This window comes from Phascolarctos cinereus, unplaced genomic scaffold, assembly GCF_003287225.1.
Source record: "Phascolarctos cinereus isolate Bilbo 61053 unplaced genomic scaffold, phaCin_HiC Scaffold_2;HRSCAF=192, whole genome shotgun sequence".
In the NCBI taxonomy this organism is placed as follows: Eukaryota; Metazoa; Chordata; class Mammalia; order Diprotodontia; family Phascolarctidae; genus Phascolarctos; species Phascolarctos cinereus.
Window position 1 is genome coordinate 395254728 of NW_027555625.1, and position 6124 is coordinate 395260851.

At 39.4% G+C, this 6124-nt stretch overlaps 1 pseudogene; it reads right to left on the minus strand.

Moving 5' to 3' along the window:
- Positions 1-305: 305 nt before the first annotated feature.
- LOC110212295 (ferritin heavy chain pseudogene) lies at positions 306-856 on the minus strand (annotated as a pseudogene).
- Positions 857-6124: the final 5268 nt, after the last annotated feature.

Consider the following 6124-nt stretch of genomic DNA (forward strand, 5'->3'; position numbering starts at 1 on the left):
CCATTTGGCTAATTCCAATTTTTGAGGAGTTATTTTCTCCAGAAATGTTTTGTATCTCTTTTTACAAAGCTGTTAATTTTCTTTTCATAACTTATTGCCATGGCTCTCATTTCTTTTCCATTTTTTTTGCTCTATCTTTATTATTATTTTTTTCTCATTACTACCAAGTCAATTTATTGGGATGTAAATGGTGGTAGTTTTTTCGTGCAGATTATGAAAAGGTCAGATAACTGAAATATGCATGGAGTGAAAGGCAGTAGGAGTCTTGCCCACAGTTCCCAAGTGTGGGGGAAGCCAGATGTGGCTTAGTTCTCATTGTCACTATCTACAAGGGTATGCTTGTCAAAAAGATATTCCACCATGCTGGAATCAGGAGCCCCTATTTTGTGCAGGATGATTATCTGATCACCCAGTTGTTTGATGGACTTTACCTGTTTGTCCGGGTAGTGGGTTTCAATGAAATCACATAAATGGAGGTTGTTCTTGTCAGTTGCCAGCTTGTGCAATTCTAGTAATGACTGATTGACATTTGTTTCCAAGTGCAGAGCACACACTCCATTGTATTCAGCCCACTCTCCCAGTCATCTTTGTCTGGTTACTTGAAGTCTTGTAGGAAGATCTGGCCACTTCACTGGTTGTGAAGTTTCATCAGCTTCTCAGCATGCTCCTTCTCATGGAATTGGTATAGGAAATAGTTGGCAAAGTTCTTCAATGCCACATCATCTCAGTTGAGGTAGTAACACATGGACAGGTAGATGTAGGTGGTGTAGAGCTCCAGGTTGATCTGCTGGTTGATGGTGGCCTCCAAGTCCTAGTGGTAGTTCTGTTGAACCTGAGAGGGGGATGATGTTGTCATTGTGGTGGAGATGGTGGAGTCAGAGAAGAGGAGAAGGAGAGAGGTGTGTAGCTGCTGCCCAAAAGAGAGGGTGTAAGAAGTGTTGATTAGTGGAAGTGAAGGTGGAAGGGTGACTCTGCCCAGGAATCAAGCAGCAGGTTCCATTCAAGCACTGTTGAAGCAAGAAGCTTCAGTGACTCCTCTTCCTTGTCCTTTTGGCCCATTATTTGGTTTTTAACATAATTTCTTTTAGCTCTCTCTCTCTTTCTCTCTCTCTAACTCTTCTATGAATTCTTCTTGGACTTGTGTCCAATCTTCATTTTTCTTTAAGGCTTTACTTGTAGATGTTTTCAAGTCAGTGTTTTCTTCTATGCATGTGGATTTAGCTTTCTTGTTACCACACTACTTTTTATGTTTGGAATCCTTTTCATTTGTTCATTCTTCCACCCTACTTCTTTATTTTGAACTTTATATTAGTGTTTGGCTCTACTCATTTCTAGAGGAGATGCTTGTCCTAAGCTTCTGACTTTTTATGTCCTTCTGTTAATCACAGCTCAGTTTGGAGGCCTGTGAGTTTTCTTTTAAAAATGGTGGGATTTGAGGAGGGTTTTTTTTTTGTTTTGGTTTTGTTTTGGTTTTTTATTGCCCTCCTGGGAAGAAATTGCATAGGTCATTGGATTGTGTTGCATTGTGTGTGGTTGAGTTTCAGTAGACTGCTGCTAGATTTAGTTGTTGCTAACCCACTGGTAGGTTTATCAGTTCAGAACAATTGAACTTCCTGACTCTCCTTTAATGTTGTTTTTCTGCCCTCTTTATTTCACTGTAAACTTCTGTGTGAGGATAAAGCCTAGAACTGAAATACTCTTGATCCTTCTTCTCCCCTCCCCCACAAACACCTTGGTGTAGGAGACACACAGCTAAGATTTTGGAAATTGTTCCTTGTTCTGTACTCATCGTGTGTTATGTTTCCCTACGCCCTGGAAATGTGACCTGAGACAGAACTGCTAGCTCAAAACTGTTACTGTTCAGAGAAGTTTTCAGAGGTCCCCTTGGGTTTCTTTCTGCTCTGGTGATTCAAGCCATGGGGATCAGTCACAGCCCTCTTGCCATCCCTGGTCACTAGTATGTTTCTGATTTCTCTAGTCAACTTTTCTATCTCTCTAAGCTTCCCTGGTGTGGAAAAAAAAATGACTCATTGTAACTATTTCACTATAGACTTAGACAACTTGATGTTGAAATTCAGCTGTTAGGGGTGCTGGGATTCCAAAATTATGACATGTGGGTGCTGCGTGAATGAACTCTACCCAAGCCTTCTTTCAGCCAAAGACAAGGTTTATTAAAGATCAGCTATACTGGCCAGACTCTTAAGGAGTCTAAATATTTGTAATGCTCATAAAGTCGGGTGGGCATGAGGAAGTCTCAGCCCCTGAGTGGTAGCCAGGATGGATCTTATATACAGAAAGACTACGGGAGGATAAAGGAGTATCCAAGTAGTTTGGGTTGACTGGAGGAGGAGTCTGGGAGAAGGGGTATCTTGATGGGAGTAGACAGTAAGCTGAGGTGACTCTAGGGAGGATTTGGATGGGAGTGACTAGTAAGATCCAGTGACTATGAGGTAACAGAACTCCAGGAACCTGGACCACATGGCGTAGGGAGAATGAAGCCTGGATAGGATTAAGGGTGGGAAGTGCTAGGGAGATGGCTAAATTAAGGGTAATCAAGAACTGGGAGATTGGGCATAGGTGACAAGGAAAGGCCAGTTGATAGGATTCCCTCAGGCCAGCGCTAGAGACTTCCTTGATCAAGTATGAGAGTTCAAAGAGAGTCAGGTAGACAAATGGGACCCAAACTCTTTTTGAAGTGAGGGGCAAGTCTCAGCTTGGGCTTGTACCCCATTATTGGGACCTGGGAAAGACCTTAATTTAAAAAAGCCAACATCACCCACTGTACCTCAGTCCATCACCAGTTGTCTTGATTTTTGTCTTGCCACTGGACTTTGATGGCTCTGGAAGAAAGAGTGAGGCTGAGGATCTTGAGCAGCTCTGTCTTACTTAAATCCAATTCATGTGTAAGTCAAGACTGCCTGTCATGATGTGATTGGTCTTCTTTGAGGACTGAGGATGAGTGATGAACAATAACAACATAGCAGGTTTTTAGGTTCTTGTGGAGGAGTATATTGGGGGAGTTGGGCAAAAATGCTGACTTTCACTCCATTGTCTTGACTTTAACTCTCTCAACCCCTTTTAATTCTAGCACCTTCTCTCTCTTATTTACTTCCTATTTATCTTATTTATAGCTTGTTTTATGTTTTTGTTTGCTTGTTGCTCCCCTAGTTAAATTGTAAGCTCCTTAAAGGCAAGAACTTTGGACTCTGAATCCCCAGTGCTTAGTATAGTGCCTGGTTCATAGAAAGCACCTTATTGTTTCTTGGCTGCTTGAAGATGCTAAAGATGGTTCAAAATGCTTTGTCCTCTTAAGCAGTTTAACTGTCCCCCAGGGATCTCCTTCACATTATCAATGTGCTTAGCAATCCCTTGCTTTACTGACTTTTGGCATTGTCCAAATTATCACAAACTTGGGAAACAAAAATAACTTCAAAATAATCTACTGAAGTAATTTTTTGATTGTCATGGTAGACACAATAGATTCTAAAGGACCATGGCTGCACAAAAGGTGATAGCCAGGGCTGCCAGAGACTGCTCAAACCAGTTCATGAGAAGTGATTGTTAAAATTTCATTGTAATCCTTTACATCAAAGAAATTAGAAAATGCTACAGATCAGGCTTGATTTCTCGCTATCTTAATTGTCTAGATTTAAATGTTAATAATAAGGTTTAGATTGTGCCATGCTTAATTTCTTTTTGGAGTGCTAGTTATCAAACATTTGTCATCACGCCCTCAGATACAGCACTGCTATTTGACATGTGTATGCCTAAAGTTTGATAGTATTTATTTTTAATTGCATTGAATAGTTTGTAGTTAGAATTCTTGTATATAGAATAGAATTGTTCATGGATGCATATGCGGATAATTATTCATTGAGAAGTGTGTGTGTGTGTGTGTGTGTGTGTGTGTGTGTGTGTGTGTGCGCGCGCGTGTGGAGGGGTGGTGGAGGTGGTGGTAATGGTATAGTATGCTTTCTACCATACATGTATAAGTAACATGATGCAAATTTAGGAGGAAAACTCCATTGATAATTTTCACTTTTTGCCGATATGACATAATGCTATTTATCATAATATCTGTTCATATTTTAATGTAAAAATCCATGGATAGAAAATTGGGTTTTTGAAGTAGTATTTTTGCTAAATCAGGGATTCACATGTGAAGCCATTTCCTATGATTTCTTACCCTCTTATAAACATTACTAACAAAAGGGTAATAAGGCAATGTAGAAAAATCAAGAATAATACTCATTTTACTTTTTTGATCCTCTTTTTGCCCTGTTTGGAATAGGCTTAATTATTTGGTTAGTAGACTTCTGCATGACCTTCCTCCCTATGTGTGTTGTGATTTGGGGTGCTGGGAACCCTGAAATGTAATGGTACAGGGGGTTCTGCCATGAAAGAATTTTACCACTCAAGCCTTCTTTCAGCCAAAGTAGTGAGGTTTATTTGCGACATCAATAGAAACAGATTCTAAGAATCTGCACAATTTAATGGGGGTAAGATTGGTACTAAAAACAAGAAAAGACAGTGACAAGATCTGGATGGGATTAAGGAGTGGTGAATAGCCTTGGGTGGGCCAGATTCATACAATGAAAGGAGTCAAGTGATCTGGGCTGGGTTGGAGAGCCGTAAGGATAGCTAAAAGGATTATTGAGTATCTAGGTATGCTGAGATGGGCCAGATGCCTCAGGTGAAATGCCAATGTGGGAAAGTTCAGGAGCTGAGTTGCTTTCAAACACACGACCTTTTCCTTTTAGGGGTCCAGGTTCCAGCACCTCATCATTGTCAATTTTTATTAAAAAAGTATTTCTTTTTTTCCATCCTTTTCTTCATTAATCCTACTGAGACTACATTTTGGTACATGTTTTTCCTTCTTTAATTACAAATTTCTGCAGATCAGAGTATCTCTCTTATTTCATTGTGTCTCCCTTGGTATCTAAAATAAATACTTGAACATGGTAAGGACTTTAAAAGTTTACGTTAAATTGAATGTCCACATTTCAATATGGCATCTCTGTTCTTTCTTTTGGTTCTGATCCCAGGACAATTTTTTTAAATTAAGTTTCATTTATATCACTGTTTCAATGCCTTTAACTGCAATTTCACAAATTTAGTAGGAAGCATTAGGCTTTTCTGAATCATGAAAGCCTTGATAGATTACTTAGGAAAATTGAGAAATATAGAGAGGCAGCCTACGTAGCACAGTTCACAGAATGTAGAGTGGTGTTGGGTGAAAATTTTAAGACGACTACTTTGATTTAGGATCAAAATATTTTAGAGTTAAAAATTGCCTTAGACATTATCTACTTAGTTCCCTTCATTTTATGAAATTAAGGTGTTAGTTTTTTCTTTCCCTAAGTAATACATTCTTATCATGAAATATGTTATCAAATTATTAAGGGTTGTCAGCCTCTGAGAGTTTGTTCTAAGAAAGACAAACAAATTAGGGTTGTCTGTTCTCTTATTTCTCTCAAGTGGGTAAAGCATATATCCTTGTGGAGCTGCAGTCAAAGGGCTGAGCTGCCTTTGGGGTTGGGGTACACAGTTTATAATGTCCTTAGAAGAGCAGGTGTTTCCAAGGGGTGCCAATCAACTCTGATTGGTTAACACAACGGGAGGCGGGCTACATAAAAATTAGGAGACTTAGGCAGCCTGAATCGTGGCAAAGAGACATCAATTTCTATATCAGCCGTTTTAACAATAGGGAAAATCAACATTTTCTCAGACCTGTTTGAACAAACACAATGAGCAGGAATACCCCCATTAGCCCAAACTTAGAGTTTCTTTTACTGTGTGATTAGATTTTGGCCTGGGTAAATCTTTAAGGAAGATTTCCCGCACTGGTTAGTTTCTGGATAATTGTCCTTTTGGCAGAAAATTCATGGTTTAGCAAATACTGCAAGCATTGCAGGTCTATCCAGCTTGAGGGGTGCTCAGTGCTCCTGATTAGGTGATTCTGATTCCCAGGTCATTTCAGCTTCCTCTGCACTATGAAGCTTAAGCCAATCAAGGTGGTTAGTAAGGTCATCAACCATTCTACTTTCACAATCTTCATAATTTTCACAGAGTAAAGAGATAATGATTAAGTAAATTGAGAAGCAGCAATTTAATATAATTGTGT